Here is an 18487-nt window from a genome sequence, read left to right as displayed (position 1 = left end):
ATATTCGAATTCCAAGGTTGATTTTATCATTTTCGAAAATGGACAATATGAGGGTTAAGTGAATTTCCTTGTTAATTTACGGATTTTACTCGTTTTTGACCCTTTTTCTTTCACTAAAAAGGTCATAAAGTGGCCTAGCCTTATCGAATCGAAGCATGTAATAGTTCTTAGGAAAGCTAACAAGCATATCTACGACATCCATGGTTTATTTTAGAATTTTTTAAAAAGGCCAAAATGGGGGTTAAGTGAATTTCCTTGTTAATTTATGGATTTTACACGTTTTTGACCTTTTTCTTTCACTAAAAAGGTCATAAAGTGGCCTAGCCTTATCGAATCGAAGCATGTAATAGTTCCTAGGAAATCTATCAAGCATATCTACGACATCCATGGTTTATTTTAGAATTTTTTAAAAAGGCCAAAATGGGGGTTAAGTGAATTTCCTTGTTAATTTATGGATTTTACTCGTTTTTGACCTTTTTCTTTCACTAAAAAGGTCATAAAGTGGCCTAGCCTTATCGAATCGAAGCATGAAATAGTTCCTAGGAAATCTAACAAGCATATCTACGACATCCATGGTTTATTTTAGAATTTTTTAAAAAGGCCAAAATGGGGGTTAATTGAATCTCCTTGTTAATATACGGATTTTACTCATTTTTGACCTTTTTTCTTTCACTAAAAAGATCATAAAGTGGCCTAGCCTTATCGAATCGAAGCATGTAATAGTTCCTATGAAATCTAACAAGCATATATTCGAATTCCAAGGTTGATTTTATCATTTTCGAAAATGGACAAAATAAGGGTTAAGTGAATTTCCTTGTTAATTTACGGATATTACTCGTTTTTGACCCTTTTTCTTTCACTAAAAAGGTCATAAAGTGGCCTAGCCTTATCAAATCGAAGCATGTAATAGTTCCTAGGAAATCTAACAAGCATATCTACGACATCCATGGTTTATTTTAGAATTTTTTAAAAAGGCCAAAATGGGGGTTAAGTGAATTTCCTTGTTAATTTATGGATTTTACTCGTTTTTGACCTTTTTCTTTCACTAAAAAGGTCATAAAGTGGCCTAGCCTTATCGAATCGAAGCATGTAATAGTTCTTAGGAAATCTAACAAGCATATCTACGACATCCATGGTTTATTTCAGAATTTTTTAAAAATGCCAAAATGGGGGTTAAGTGAATTTCCTTGTTAATTTATGGATTTTACTCGTTTTTGACCTTTTTCTTTCACTAAAAAGGTCATAAAGTGGCCTAGCCTTATCGAATCGAAGCATGTAATAGTTCCTGTGAAATCTAACAAGCATATATTCGAATTCGAAGGTTGATTTTATCATTTTCGAAAATGGACAATATGAGGGTTAAGTGAATTTCCTTGTTAATTTACGGATTTTACTCGTTTTTGACCCTTTTTCTTTCACTAAAAAGGTCATAAAGTGGCCTAGCCTTATCGAATCGAAGCATGTAATAGTTCCTAGGAAATCTAACAAGCATATATTCGAATTCCAAGGTTGATTTTATCATTTTCGAAAATGGACAAAATGAGGGTTAAGTGAATTTCCTTGTTAATTTACGGATTTTACTCGTTTTTGACCCTTTTTCTTTCACTAAAAAGGTCATAAAGTGGCCTAGCCTTATCGAATCGAAGCATGTAATAGTTCTTAGGAAAGCTAACAAGCATATCTACGACATCCATGGTTTATTTTAGAATTTTTTAAAAAGGCCAAAATGGGGGTTAAGTGAATTTCCTTGTTAATATACGGATTTTACTCATTTTTGACCTTTTTTCTTTCACTAAAAAGATCATAAAGTGGCCTAGCCTTATCCAATCGAAGCATGTAATAGTTCCTATGAAATCTAACAAGCATATATTCGAATTCCAAGGTTGATTTTCTCATTTTCGAAAATGGACAAAATAAGGGTTAAGTGAATTTCCTTGTTAATTTACGGATATTACTCGTTTTTGACCCTTTTTCTTTCACTAAAAAGGTCATAAAGTGGCCTAGCCTTATCGAATCGAAGCATGTAATAGTTCCTAGGAAATCTAACAAGCATATCTACGACATCCATGGTTTATTTTAGAATTTTTAAAAACGGCCAAAATGGGGGTTAATTGAATTTCCTTGTTAATTTACGGATTTTACTCGTTTTTGACCCTTTTTCTTTCACTAAAAAGGTCATAAAGTGGCCTAGCCTTATCGAATCGAAGCATGTAATAGTTCCTAGGAAATCTAACAAGCATATCTATGACATCCATGGTTTATTTTAGAATTTTTTAAAAAGGCCAAAATGGGGGTTAATTGAATTTCCTTGTTAATATACGGATTTTACTCATTTTTGACCTTTTTTCTTTCACTAAAAAGGTCATAAAGTGGCCTAGCCTTATCGAATCGAAGCATGTAATAGTTCCTATGAAATCTTACAAGCATATATTCGAATTCCAAGGTTGATTTTATCATTTTCGAAAATGGACAATATGAGGGTTAAGTGAATTTCCTTGTTAATTTACGGATTTTACTTGTTTTTGACCCTTTTTCTTTCACTAAAAAGGTCATAAAGTGGCCTAGCCTTATCGAATCGAAGCATGTAATAGTTCTTAGGAAAGCTAACAAGCATATCTACGACATCCATGGTTTATTTTAGAATTTTTTAAAAAGGCCAAAATGGGGGTTAAGTGAATTTCCTTGTTAATTTATGGATTTTACTCGTTTTTGACCTTTTTCTTTCACTAAAAAGGTCATAAAGTGGCCTAGCCTTATCGAATCGAAGCATGTAATAGTTCCTGTGAAATCTAACAAGCATATATTCGAATTCGAAGGTTGATTTTATCATTTTCGAAAATGGACAATATGAGGGTTAAGTGAATTTCCTTGTTAATTTACGGATTTTACTCGTTTTTGACCCTTTTTCTTTCACTAAAAAGGTCATAAAGTGGCCTAGCCTTATCGAATCGAAGCATGTAATAGTTCCTAGGAAATCTAACAAGCATATCTACGACATCCATGGTTTATTTTAGAATTTTTTAAAAAGGCCAAAATGGGGGTTAAGTGAATTTCCTTGTTAATTTATAGATTTTACTCGTTTTTGACCTTTTTCTTTCACTAAAAAGGTCATAAAGTGGTCTAGCCTTATCGAATCGAAGCATGTAATAGTTCCTATGAAATCTAACAAGCATATATTCGAATTCCAAGGTTGATTTTATCATTTTCGAAAATGGACAAAATGAGGGTTAAGTGAATTTCCTTGTTAATTTACGGATTTTACTCGTTTTTGACCCTTTTTCTTTCACTAAAAAGGTCATAAAGTGGCCTAGCCTTATCGAATCGAAGCATGTAATAGTTCTTAGGAAAGCTAACAAGCATATCTACGACATCCATGGTTTATTTTAGAATTTTTTAAAAAGGCCAAAATGGGGGTTAAGTGAATTTCCTTGTTAATTTATGGATTTTACTCGTTTTTGACCTTTTTCTTTCACTAAAAAGGTCATAAAGTGGCCTAGCCTTATCGAATCGAAGCATGTAATAGTTCCTAGGAAATCTATCAAGCATATCTACGACATCCATGGTTTATTTTAGAATTTTTTAAAAAGGCCAAAATGGGGGTTAATTGAATCTCCTTGTTAATATACGGATTTTACTCATTTTTGACCTTTTTTCTTTCACTAAAAAGATCATAAAGTGGCCTAGCCTTATCGAATCGAAGCATGTAATAGTTCCTATGAAATCTAACAAGCATATATTCGAATTCCAAGGTTGATTTTATCATTTTCGAAAATGGACAAAATAAGGGTTAAGTGAATTTCCTTGTTAATTTACGGATATTACTCGTTTTTGACCCTTTTTCTTTCACTAAAAAGGTCATAAAGTGGCCTAGCCTTATCGAATCGAAGCATGTAATAGTTCCTAGGAAATCTAACAAGCATATCTACGACATCCATGGTTTATTTTAGAATTTTTAAAAACGGCCAAAATGGGGGTTAATTGAATTTCCTTGTTAATTTACGGATTTTACTCGTTTTTGACCCTTTTTCTTTCACTAAAAAGGTCATAAAGTGGCCTAGCCTTATCGAATCGAAGCATGTAATAGTTCCTAGGAAATCTAACAAGCATATCTATGACATCCATGGTTTATTTTAGAATTTTTTAAAAAGGCCAAAATGGGGGTTAATTGAATTTCCTTGTTAATATACGGATTTTACTCATTTTTGACCTTTTTTCTTTCACTAAAAAGGTCATAAAGTGGCCTAGCCTTATCGAATCGAAGCATGTAATAGTTCCTATGAAATCTTACAAGCATATATTCGAATTCCAAGGTTGATTTTATCATTTTCGAAAATGGACAATATGAGGGTTAAGTGAATTTCCTTGTTAATTTACGGATTTTACTTGTTTTTGACCCTTTTTCTTTCACTAAAAAGGTCATAAAGTGGCCTAGCCTTATCGAATCGAAGCATGTAATAGTTCTTAGGAAAGCTAACAAGCATATCTACGACATCCATGGTTTATTTTAGAATTTTTTAAAAAGGCCAAAATGGGGGTTAAGTGAATTTCCTTGTTAATTTATGGATTTTACTCGTTTTTGACCTTTTTCTTTCACTAAAAAGGTCATAAAGTGGCCTAGCCTTATCGAATCGAAGCATGTAATAGTTCCTAGGAAATCTATCAAGCATATCTACGACATCCATGGTTTATTTTAGAATTTTTTAAAAGGGCCAAAATGGGGGTTAAGTGAATTTCCTTGTTAATTTATGGATTTTACTCGTTTTTGACCTTTTTCTTTCACTAAAAAGGTCATAAAGTGGCCTAGCCTTATCGAATCGAAGCATGAAATAGTTCCTAGGAAATATAACAAGCATATCTACGACATCCATGGTTTATTTTAGAATTTTTTAAAAAGGCCAAAATGGGGGTTAATTGAATCTCCTTGTTAATATACGGATTTTACTCATTTTTGACCTTTTTTCTTTCACTAAAAAGATCATAAAGTGGCCTAGCCTTATCGAATCGAAGCATGTAATAGTTCCTATTAAATCTAACAAGCATATATTCGAATTCCAAGGTTGATTTTATCATTTTCGAAAATGGACAAAATAAGGGTTACGTGAATTTCCTTGTTAATTTACGGATATTACTCGTTTTTGACCCTTTTTCTTTCACTAAAAAGGTCATAAAGTGGCCTAGCCTTATCAAATCGAAGCATGTAATAGTTCCTAGGAAATCTAACAAGCATATCTACGACATCCATGGTTTATTTTAGAATTTTTTAAAAAGGCCAAAATGGGGGTTAAGTGAATTTCCTTGTTAATTTATGGATTTTACTCGTTTTTGACCTTTTTCTTTCACTAAAAAGGTCATAAAGTGGCCTAGCCTTATCGAATCGAAGCATGTAATAGTTCTTAGGAAATCTAACAAGCATATCTACGACATCCATGGTTTATTTCAGAATTTTTTAAAAATGCCAAAATGGGGGTTAAGTGAATTTCCTTGTTAATTTATGGATTTTACTCGTTTTTGACCTTTTTCTTTCACTAAAAAGGTCATAAAGTGGCCTAGCCTTATCGAATCGAAGCATGTAATAGTTCCTAGGAAATCTATCAAGCATATCTACGACATCCATGGTTTATTTTAGAATTTTTTAAAAAGGCCAAAATGGGGGTTAATTGAATCTCCTTGTTAATATACGGATTTTACTCATTTTTGACCTTTTTTCTTTCACTAAAAAGATCATAAAGTGGCCTAGCCTTATCGAATCGAAGCATGTAATAGTTCCTATGAAATCTAACAAGCATATATTCGAATTCCAAGGTTGATTTTATCATTTTCGAAAATGGACAAAATAAGGGTTAAGTGAATTTCCTTGTTAATTTACGGATATTACTCGTTTTTGACCCTTTTTCTTTCACTAAAAAGGTCATAAAGTGGCCTAGCCTTATCGAATCGAAGCATGTAATAGTTCCTAGGAAATCTAACAAGCATATCTACGACATCCATGGTTTATTTTAGAATTTTTAAAAACGGCCAAAATGGGGGTTAATTGAATTTCCTTGTTAATTTACGGATTTTACTCGTTTTTGACCCTTTTTCTTTCACTAAAAAGGTCATAAAGTGGCCTAGCCTTATCGAATCGAAGCATGTAATAGTTCCTAGGAAATCTAACAAGCATATCTATGACATCCATGGTTTATTTTAGAATTTTTTAAAAAGGCCAAAATGGGGGTTAATTGAATTTCCTTGTTAATATACGGATTTTACTCATTTTTGACCTTTTTTCTTTCACTAAAAAGGTCATAAAGTGGCCTAGCCTTATCGAATCGAAGCATGTAATAGTTCCTATGAAATCTTACAAGCATATATTCGAATTCCAAGGTTGATTTTATCATTTTCGAAAATGGACAATATGAGGGTTAAGTGAATTTCCTTGTTAATTTACGGATTTTACTTGTTTTTGACCCTTTTTCTTTCACTAAAAAGGTCATAAAGTGGCCTAGCCTTATCGAATCGAAGCATGTAATAGTTCTTAGGAAAGCTAACAAGCATATCTACGACATCCATGGTTTATTTTAGAATTTTTTAAAAAGGCCAAAATGGGGGTTAAGTGAATTTCCTTGTTAATTTATGGATTTTACTCGTTTTTGACCTTTTTCTTTCACTAAAAAGGTCATAAAGTGGCCTAGCCTTATCGAATCGAAGCATGTAATAGTTCCTAGGAAATCTATCAAGCATATCTACGACATCCATGGTTTATTTTAGAATTTTTTAAAAGGGCCAAAATGGGGGTTAAGTGAATTTCCTTGTTAATTTATGGATTTTACTCGTTTTTGACCTTTTTCTTTCACTAAAAAGGTCATAAAGTGGCCTAGCCTTATCGAATCGAAGCATGAAATAGTTCCTAGGAAATATAACAAGCATATCTACGACATCCATGGTTTATTTTAGAATTTTTTAAAAAGGCCAAAATGGGGGTTAATTGAATCTCCTTGTTAATATACGGATTTTACTCATTTTTGACCTTTTTTCTTTCACTAAAAAGATCATAAAGTGGCCTAGCCTTATCGAATCGAAGCATGTAATAGTTCCTATTAAATCTAACAAGCATATATTCGAATTCCAAGGTTGATTTTATCATTTTCGAAAATGGACAAAATAAGGGTTACGTGAATTTCCTTGTTAATTTACGGATATTACTCGTTTTTGACCCTTTTTCTTTCACTAAAAAGGTCATAAAGTGGCCTAGCCTTATCAAATCGAAGCATGTAATAGTTCCTAGGAAATCTAACAAGCATATCTACGACATCCATGGTTTATTTTAGAATTTTTTAAAAAGGCCAAAATGGGGGTTAAGTGAATTTCCTTGTTAATTTATGGATTTTACTCGTTTTTGACCTTTTTCTTTCACTAAAAAGGTCATAAAGTGGCCTAGCCTTATCGAATCGAAGCATGTAATAGTTCTTAGGAAATCTAACAAGCATATCTACGACATCCATGGTTTATTTCAGAATTTTTTAAAAATGCCAAAATGGGGGTTAAGTGAATTTCCTTGTTAATTTATGGATTTTACTCGTTTTTGACCTTTTTCTTTCACTAAAAAGGTCATAAAGTGGCCTAGCCTTATCGAATCGAAGCATGTAATAGTTCCTGTGAAATCTAACAAGCATATATTCGAATTCGAAGGTTGATTTTATCATTTTCGAAAATGGACAATATGAGGGTTAAGTGAATTTCCTTGTTAATTTACGGATTTTACTCGTTTTTGACCCTTTTTCTTTCACTAAAAAGGTCATACAGTGGCCTAGCCTTATCGAATCGAAGCATGTAATAGTTCCTAGGAAATCTAACAAGCATATCTATGACATCCATGGTTTATTTTAGAATTTTTTAAAAAGGCCAAAATGGGGGTTAAGTGAATTTCCTTGTTAATATACGGATTTTACTCCTTTTTGACCCTTTTTCTTTCACTAAAAAGGTCATAAAGTGGCCTAGCCTAATCGAATCGAAGCATGTAATAGTTCCTATGAAATCTAACAAGCATATATTCGAATTCCAAGGTTGATTTTATCATTTTCGAAAATGGATAAAATGAGGGTTAAGTGAATTTCCTTGTTAATTTACGGATTTTACTCGTTTTTGACCCTTTTTCTTTCACTAAAAAGGTCATAAAGTGGCCTAGCCTTATCGAATCGAAGCATGAAATAGTTCCTAGGAAATATAACAAGCATATCTACGACATCCATGGTTTATTTTAGAATATTTTAAAAAGGCCAAAATGGGGGTTAAGTGAATTTCCTTGTTAATTTATGGATTTTACTCGTTTTTGACCTTTTTCTTTCACTAAAAAGGTCATAAAGTGGCCTAGCCTTATCGAATCGAAGCATGAAATAGTTCCTAGGAAATATAACAAGCATATCTACGACATCCATGGTTTATTTTAGAATTTTTTAAAAAGGCCAAAATGGGGGTTAATTGAATCTCCTTGTTAATATACGGATTTTACTCATTTTTGACCTTTTTTCTTTCACTAAAAAGATCATAAAGTGGCCTAGCCTTATCGAATCGAAGCATGTAATAGTTCCTATTAAATCTAACAAGCATATATTCGAATTCCAAGGTTGATTTTATCATTTTCGAAAATGGACAAAATAAGGGTTACGTGAATTTCCTTGTTAATTTACGGATATTACTCGTTTTTGACCCTTTTTCTTTCACTAAAAAGGTCATAAAGTGGCCTAGCCTTATCAAATCGAAGCATGTAATAGTTCCTAGGAAATCTAACAAGCATATCTACGACATCCATGGTTTATTTTAGAATTTTTTAAAAAGGCCAAAATGGGGGTTAAGTGAATTTCCTTGTTAATTTATGGATTTTACTCGTTTTTGACCTTTTTCTTTCACTAAAAAGGTCATAAAGTGGCCTAGCCTTATCGAATCGAAGCATGTAATAGTTCTTAGGAAATCTAACAAGCATATCTACGACATCCATGGTTTATTTCAGAATTTTTTAAAAATGCCAAAATGGGGGTTAAGTGAATTTCCTTGTTAATTTATGGATTTTACTCGTTTTTGACCTTTTTCTTTCACTAAAAAGGTCATAAAGTGGCCTAGCCTTATCGAATCGAAGCATGTAATAGTTCCTGTGAAATCTAACAAGCATATATTCGAATTCGAAGGTTGATTTTATCATTTTCGAAAATGGACAATATGAGGGTTAAGTGAATTTCCTTGTTAATTTACGGATTTTACTCGTTTTTGACCCTTTTTCTTTCACTAAAAAGGTCATACAGTGGCCTAGCCTTATCGAATCGAAGCATGTAATAGTTCCTAGGAAATCTAACAAGCATATCTATGACATCCATGGTTTATTTTAGAATTTTTTAAAAAGGCCAAAATGGGGGTTAAGTGAATTTCCTTGTTAATATACGGATTTTACTCCTTTTTGACCCTTTTTCTTTCACTAAAAAGGTCATAAAGTGGCCTAGCCTAATCGAATCGAAGCATGTAATAGTTCCTATGAAATCTAACAAGCATATATTCGAATTCCAAGGTTGATTTTATCATTTTCGAAAATGGATAAAATGAGGGTTAAGTGAATTTCCTTGTTAATTTACGGATTTTACTCGTTTTTGACCCTTTTTCTTTCACTAAAAAGGTCATAAAGTGGCCTAGCCTTATCGAATCGAAGCATGTAATAGTTCCTAGGAAATCTAACAAGCATATCTACGACATCCATGGTTTATTTTAGAATATTTTAAAAAGGCCAAAATGGGGGTTAAGTGAATTTCCTTGTTAATTTATGGATTTTACTCGTTTTTGACCTTTTTCTTTCACTAAAAAGGTCATAAAGTGGCCTAGCCTTATCGAATCGAAGCATGAAATAGTTCCTAGGAAATATAACAAGCATATCTACGACATCCATGGTTTATTTTAGAATTTTTTAAAAAGGCCAAAATGGGGGTTAATTGAATCTCCTTGTTAATATACGGATTTTACTCATTTTTGACCTTTTTTCTTTCACTAAAAAGATCATAAAGTGGCCTAGCCTTATCGAATCGAAGCATGTAATAGTTCCTATTAAATCTAACAAGCATATATTCGAATTCCAAGGTTGATTTTATCATTTTCGAAAATGGACAAAATAAGGGTTACGTGAATTTCCTTGTTAATTTACGGATATTACTCGTTTTTGACCCTTTTTCTTTCACTAAAAAGGTCATAAAGTGGCCTAGCCTTATCAAATCGAAGCATGTAATAGTTCCTAGGAAATCTAACAAGCATATCTACGACATCCATGGTTTATTTTAGAATTTTTTAAAAAGGCCAAAATGGGGGTTAAGTGAATTTCCTTGTTAATTTATGGATTTTACTCGTTTTTGACCTTTTTCTTTCACTAAAAAGGTCATAAAGTGGCCTAGCCTTATCGAATCGAAGCATGTAATAGTTCCTGTGAAATCTAACAAGCATATATTCGAATTCGAAGGTTGATTTTATCATTTTCGAAAATGGACAATATGAGGGTTAAGTGAATTTCCTTGTTAATTTACGGATTTTACTCGTTTTTGACCCTTTTTCTTTCACTAAAAAGGTCATAAAGTGGCCTAGCCTTATCGAATCGAAGCATGTAATAGTTCCTAGGAAATCTAACAAGCATATCTATGACATCCATGGTTTATTTTAGAATTTTTTAAAAAGGCCATAATGGGGGTTAAGTGAATTTCCTTGTTAATATACGGATTTTACTCCTTTTTGACCCTTTTTCTTTCACTAAAAAGGTCATAAAGTGGCCTAGCCTAATCGAATCGAAGCATGTAATAGTTCCTATGAAATCTAACAAGCATATATTCGAATTCCAAGGTTGATTTTATCATTTTCGAAAATGGATAAAATGAGGGTTAAGTAAATTTCCTTGTTAATTTACGGATTTTACTCGTTTTTGACCCTTTTTCTTTCACTAAAAAGGTCATAAAGTGGCCTAGCCTTATCGAATCGAAGCATGTAATAGTTCCTAGGAAATCTAACAAGCATATCTACGACATCCATGGTTTATTTTAGAATATTTTAAAAAGGCCAAAATGGGGGTTAAGTGAATTTTCTTGTTAATTTATAGATTTTACTCGTTTTTGACCTTTTTCTTTCACTAAAAAGGTCATAAAGTGGCCTAGCCTTATCGAATCGAAGCATGAAATAGTTCCTAGGAAATATAACAAGCATATCTACGACATCCATAGTTTATTTTAGAATTTTTTAAAAAGGCCAAAATGGGGGTTAATTGAATCTCCTTGTTAATATACGGATTTTACTCATTTTTGACCTTTTTTCTTTCACTAAAAAGATCATAAAGTGGCCTAGCCTTATCGAATCGAAGCATGTAATAGTTCCTATTAAATCTAACAAGCATATATTCGAATTCCAAGGTTGATTTTATCATTTTCGAAAATGGACAAAATAAGGGTTACGTGAATTTCCTTGTTAATTTACGGATATTACTCGTTTTTGACCCTTTTTCTTTCACTAAAAAGGTCATAAAGTGGCCTAGCCTTATCAAATCGAAGCATGTAATAGTTCCTAGGAAATCTAACAAGCATATCTACGACATCCATGGTTTATTTTAGAATTTTTTAAAAAGGCCAAAGTGGGGGTTAAGTGAATTTCCTTGTTAATTTATGGATTTTACTCGTTTTTGACCTTTTTCTTTCACTAAAAAGGTCATAAAGTGGCCTAGCCTTATCGAATCGAAGCATGTAATAGTTCTTAGGAAATCTAACAAGCATATCTACGACATCCATGGTTTATTTCAGAATTTTTTAAAAATGCCAAAATGGGGGTTAAGTGAATTTCCTTGTTAATTTATGGATTTTACTCGTTTTTGACCTTTTTCTTTCACTAAAAAGGTCATAAAGTGGTCTAGCCTTATCGAATCGAAGCATGTAATAGTTCCTGTGAAATCTAACAAGCATATATTCGAATTCGAAGGTTGATTTTATCATTTTCGAAAATGGACAATATGAGGGTTAAGTGAATTTCCTTGTTAATTTACGGATTTTACTCGTTTTTGACCCTTTTTCTTTCACTAAAAAGGTCATAAAGTTGCCTAGCCTTATCGAATCGAAGCATGTAATAGTTCCTAGGAAATCTAACAAGCATATCAATGACATCCATGGTTTATTTTAGAATTTTTTAAAAAGGCCAAAATGGGGGTTAAGTGAATTTCCTTGTTAATATACGGATTTTACTCATTTTTGACCCTTTTTCTTTCACTAAAAAGGTCATAAAGTGGCCTAGCCTAATCGAATCGAAGCATGTAATAGTTCCTATGAAATCTAACATGCATATATTCGAATTCCAAGGTTGATTTTATCATTTTCGAAAATGGATAAAATGAGGGTTAAGTGAATTTCCTTGTTAATTTACGGATTTTACTCGTTTTTGACCCTTTTTCTTTCACTAAAAAGGTCATAAAGTGGCCTAGCCTTATCGAATCGAAGCATGTAATAGTTCCTAGGAAATCTAAAAAGCATATCTACGACATCCATGGTTTATTTTAGAATATTTTAAAAAGGCCAAAATGGGGGTTAAGTGAATTTCCTTGTTAATTTATAGATTTTACTCGTTTTTGACCTTTTTCTTTCACTAAAAAGGTCATAAAGTGGCCTAGCCTTATCGAATCGAAGCATGTAATAGTTCCTATGAAATCTAACAAGCATATATTCGAATTCCAAGGTTGATTTTATCATTTTCGAAAATGGACAAAATGAGGGTTAAGTGAATTTCCTTGTTAATTTACGGATTTTACTCGTTTTTGACCCTTTTTCTTTCACTAAAAAGGTCATAAAGTGGCCTAGCCTTATCGAATCGAAGCATGTAATAGTTCTTAGGAAAGCTAACAAGCATATCTACGACATCCATGGTTTATTTTATAATTTTTTAAAAAGGCCAAAATGGGGGTTAAGTGAATTTCCTTGTTAATTTATGGATTTTACTCGTTTTTGACCTTTTTCTTTCACTAAAAAGGTCATAAAGTGGCCTAGCCTTATCGAATCGAAGCATGTAATAGTTCCTAGGAAATCTATCAAGCATATCTACGACATCCATGGTTTATTTTAGAATTTTTTAAAAAGGCCAAAATGGGGGTTAAGTGAATTTCCTTGTTAATTTATGGATTTTACTCGTTTTTGACCTTTTTCTTTCACTAAAAAGGTCATAAAGTGGCCTAGCCTTATCGAATCGAAGCATGAAATAGTTCCTAGGAAATCTAACAAGCATATCTACGACATCCATGGTTTATTTTAGAATTTTTTAAAAAGGCCAAAATGGGGGTTAATTGAATCTCCTTGTTAATATACGGATTTTACTCATTTTTGACCTTTTTTCTTTCACTAAAAAGATCATAAAGTGGCCTAGCCTTATCGAATCGAAGCATGTAATAGTTCCTATGAAATCTAACAAGCATATATTCGAATTCCAAGGTTGATTTTATCATTTTCGAAAATGGACAAAATAAGGGTTAAGTGAATTTCCTTGTTAATTTACGGATATTACTCGTTTTTGACCCTTTTTCTTTCACTAAAAAGGTCATAAAGTGGCCTAGCCTTATCGAATCGAAGCATGTAATAGTTCCAATGAAATCTAACAAGCATATATTCGAATTCCAAGGTTGATTTTATCATTTTCAAAAATGGACAAAATGAGGGTTAAGTGAATTTCCTTGTTAATTTACGGATTTTACTCGTTTTTGACCCTTTTTCTTTCACTAAAAAGGTCATAAAGTGGCCTAGGCTTATCGAATCGAAGCATGTAATAGTTCCTAGGAAATCTAACAAGTATATCTACGACATCCATGGTTTATTTTAGAATTTTTAAAAACGGCCAAAATGGGGGTTAAGTGAATTTTCTTGTTAATTTACGGATTTTACTCGTTTTTGACCCTTTTTCTTTCACTGAAAAGGTCATAAAGTGGCCTAGCCTTATCGAATCGAAACATGTAATAGTTCCTAGGAAATCTAACAAGCATATCTACGACATCCATGGTTTATTTTAGAATTTTTTAAAAAGGCCAACACTACAAGAAAATGGTCATTTAGCTTCAGAAATTTTAGCTTCAGCGCATTTCTGATGCTAATAGCATCAGCTTAGCATCCACAAATGCTGAAGCCAATACACTTTTTCCAATTCATATTTCTTATTCAATTTAGCTTCAGTCATATGGACGCTATAATTTATGTTGTTGACGCTAATTTTTTTAAAATATTATCATCTAATTAGCATCCACAATTTCTGATGCAAAGCTTTTGTAATTTTTAATTTTAAAAATAGCATCCACGATAAATGAAGCTAAAATTTTACTATTAGTGGCAATATGGTAATTATCATGGGTTAAAGTAGTGGCAAAAGGGGCAAAAAGGAGAGAAATTTCAGACCTTATCTTCAATTCTCTATCGCGATCTGTTGTTACTTTTCTCCTTTCTCTCTCACGGTTCTCTCCCAAAATCCCCACTCACCCAAAAAATTCTCCATTTTTTACATCTTTGAAGATTGCATGTGTCATCCTCGTCTTTAATCTCTCATTGGAAGCAAGGTAAGTGAGAATAATTTCTTTCCCCTCTTTTCTTCCTCTCAAATCCGAAACTAACCCTAATTTTTACCCAATTCCAATTTCTTCAATTACATGGAATGAAAACATTAAATGTGTGATTTTTCTTGTATTGAACATGAATAATGGGTGTTGTTAAACGTTGAAGACTTGGAGAAGAACATGGAGTTTGAGGAAAGTGGGAGTCTTGAGCACTTTTGAAGCTATTGGAAGGTAATTTGAGGTGGGTTTCTAGTAGGATTTCAATTGATAAACTGAGATTTTTTTTATTGATTTTAATTGATTTATGAATAAGTTTCTCGAAACTACTCTTGGTGTAGTTAGATTCTTAATTGTAGTAGATTTATTTTAGTTTCTCCATGTTTGTTGGATATGTATAGCTATATATACTTGTTAAAACACGAATATGTTTTAAGTACTTAATACATGAAGTTTGTTGTGCTCCTGGTACTTCATATATATGTAGGTAATTAGTAAGTAGAAGTACTAGATGCCCTTGAATGCATGAACAATTATAATTGGGATGTGGCTTATTCTTCATAAATGGGAGATAGACAATTTAGAGTAAACATATGATGTTGAGAATTTTGGTGATGGTATTAAAATAAATGTAAGAGTTAACTTTAATCCTCATACTCGCTAGTTTGAATTAGGAAATTAGTGAATATGGTGTTAATTGATTTATGTTGAATACACATTGAGCTGAAAATTAGATTAGGTTGCTTGTGTATATGTATTGAAAGTTAAACTAATTTAGGTGACATATATAGTGTTGAACATGATGATGGGTGGCGCATATCCACGGTTCCTCGTCATAGATTTTGTTGTGCAGTACAAGGAGAACAGTTAGATTTTAGCTATTTTTATATTTAGCATATGTTTTTCATAAACTTGTAATTTAGTTTTGTATAATTGACATTCTTATTGTGTAATTGATCCTTTGGACAATGTGATGCCTGCAGCCTGCAGATTTGGTACTAGCATGTAATTGATCCTTAGAGCATGAATATCGGCCCTTTTTTTAGAGTGTCTTAGCAGATTTTGCAGATAGTTATGACATTGTGTCATATATTTCACCAAGTCCAACAAGTTGGGTGGTATTGCATTGCCACCCTCTCTTTCCTACTTTTTGAATGTTAAAAATAATATAAAATTAGAATATGATTTTAAATTATAGATTTAAGGTGTATTGTGTGATTAGGTGGGACCCAATTTAGAGTTTTGGATGAGTGGTATGTATATTTAGAAAATGTAGTTTAATGGTTTAAATAATTGAGAAGTGTAAAATAATATAATGTATTCAGTGGGACCTATTTATACCACCCATATTGATGGTATGGATGTGGGCGCTCTTAGGAGAGAGCTTATACATAAGATAGATCATGGGAGTCTTTGCAGAAGGTTGAGTTTGGACTTCTTCGTCCCATAAATACAATTGATACTCACCACGCCAATATCATAGGCGCCTTCACGCACTTGCTTCAAATGCAGCTACTATGCGAATTCTGAAGGGTTTGATATGATACTTATACATTGTTGTCGACATGTCCAAGGTATTAGTTTTATTACTTTACAGTTTATGTGGTTGCTTCTAAGTTATGTGTTATCTGGCATGGAACATTGCTTTAATTACTTGAAAATTTGGGTTTGATTGGTGGATGAGTAAGGTGGAACCTTTCATGAATGACAATTAAATTTATTTAGTTTTCTTTGATGGCATTTCTTCAAAACATGTTTTTATTGCCTTATTTTGCTACAGGTTCCAACTTTTAGTTTTCTGTTCTATAATTAGCTATAGTGTGTGTTTGGTTTGGCGGTGGCTTGATTTTTAATATAATTGAGTTTGAGAGAATTGATTTTGGATAAAAGTGGGTTGGATGTGAATTGATTTAGGTTTGGATACACGTTCTTACTGAAATCTGTGTGTTATGTGTTGTAATTTTTGTGCACATCATCTCTTGTGCACATATTTCTTTAACTAGAACAGGGTCAAAATGAAGTACTGTGATGTGATGGGGCCTCTTTGAGTGGAAACAGCCAAAATGAGGACAGAAAATATGGCTAACTACAATAGAAGAATTAATGTCCAATGGAATGAAGAACGCCAATCAGGTTTTCCATATTGGATTATCGTAATTTATTATTCAATCATAGATGTCCATGGATGCTAATTTTATTTTTTTAAAATTAAAAATTAAAAATTAGGCTCTTTTATTTGGATGTTTTGCGGGTGGTCTGGCATCTATACAACATTGTGATGAGTTCCAAAGGTTGTTTCTAAAATCTACCAAAGTGAAATGTTTGAGTGATGCAAGATTTTTTCTTCATGCGTAAGCAGTATATTTTGTTTCATATGACCTCTAACTTTCAACACTATCTATAAACTTTCATATGACCTCTAATTCTTTAACCGTTCAATCATGTAGAACTGCTGTATTTCGGGGGCACACATTGAGGAATCGGTTCAGACTCCATTTTTGATGGTGACTGCAGCTTATGATGCATGGCAAGTAATGTTTATATATACTCATTTACTTGTAGTTTTTTGTTAATGATATGCATGATTATATGCTTACAAACTTGTGTTTGTGGCCTCAGTGCTATGCATGGATGCCATAGCTTCGATTTTAACCAACTTGTGTTTGTGGTATAGACTAATGTCTTGAAATTGTTTTATTTAGTTCCAAGAAAGTCTAGCACCGCATTTAGCAGAACCTCATGTAATGTATCCTGGAATGATTGTAAATCAAATCATGCAAATTGTAATTCATTCCATTCATCCCAAATTTAGATCCTCCAAAGTAATTTTAACAGTCTCTACTAATGTGTAAATTATGAATAGCAATTGATGTATATTTATAGATATCCCAAACTCTATTCATGTAAGAATTTAAAGTCTTATTTTGATTTCTATAAAATTATTAAGTCATGAATATTATTTTATAAGTTTGATTAGGGGTTGTTAATCAACAAAAAAAAAACCACATGCATTCAGGTTTATTTGAATCAGGGAATCGAATGATATTGCATACACTATTTTTCATGACATCATCGGTTTTTTTTATTTGTATCCTAATATTAGCGTCCACAATTTTGAACTCTAATCCTTACAATTTAGCTCAAATTTTAGCGTCCACTTTTATAGATGCTAAGTAGCGTCTACATTATATACACATTTTTTATGTTTCTAGCTTCAATTTTAGCGTCCACTTTTGCAGATGCAATTTTAGCGTCAGTTGGAAGCAAGTGTTTAGCATCCAAGCTTTTACTGTCGTCAATTTTTTGGACTCTATACTGACTCTAAAAGGCTGTTAGCATCCACAATTTGCCTTTTAGCATCCATTTTCCTGCTGAATCTAAAACACAATTTTCTTGTAGTGCAAAATGGGGGTTAAGTGAATTTCCTTGTTAATATACGGATTTTACTCATTTTTGACCCTTTTTCTTTCACTAAAAAGGTCATAAAGTGGCCTAGCCTAATCGAATCGAAGCATGTAATAGTTCCTATGAAATCTAACAAGCATATATTCGAATTCCAAGGTTGATTTTATCATTTTCGAAAATGGACAATATGAGGGTTAAGTGAATTTCCTTGTTAATTTACGGATTTTACTCGTTTTTGACCCTTTTTCTTTCACTAAAAAGGTCATAAAGTGGCCTAGCCTTATCGAATCGAAGCATGTAATAGTTCCTAGGAAATCTAACAAGCATATCTACGACATCCATGGTTTATTTTAGAATTTTTAAAAACGGCCAAAATGGGTGTTAATTGAATTTCCTTGTTAATTTACGGATTTTACTCGTTTTTGACCCTTTTTCTTTCACTAAAAAGGTCATAAAGTGGCCTAGCCTTATCAAATCGAAGCATGTAATAGTTCCTAGGAAATCTAACAAGCATATCTACGACAT

General features: G+C 32.5%; 1 long non-coding RNA gene across 2 annotated transcripts; it reads left to right on the top strand.

The window, feature by feature from the left end:
• The first annotated feature begins 14401 nt into the window (after window positions 1-14401).
• On the top strand, window positions 14402-17389 carry LOC146953863 (uncharacterized). Of its 2 annotated transcripts, none has more exons than XR_015011224.1 (5): window positions 14402-14563; window positions 14727-14801; window positions 15541-16690; window positions 16784-16908; window positions 17005-17389. It is a non-coding gene; the product is annotated as an uncharacterized LOC146953863 (long non-coding RNA). The 2 variants fall into 2 exon arrangements; XR_015011228.1 differs by having other exon boundaries at window positions 14429-14563; window positions 14727-14791.
• The last annotated feature ends 1098 nt before the right edge of the window (window positions 17390-18487 follow it).

Source organism: Medicago sativa, chromosome 1 (genome assembly GCF_051527215.1).
Source record: "Medicago sativa cultivar Bolivia chromosome 1, Bolivia_mono, whole genome shotgun sequence".
Classification (NCBI taxonomy): domain Eukaryota; kingdom Viridiplantae; phylum Streptophyta; class Magnoliopsida; order Fabales; family Fabaceae; genus Medicago; species Medicago sativa.
Note: the sequence above shows the minus strand (reverse complement) of the source record. Positions and strands in the feature narration are given on the sequence as shown.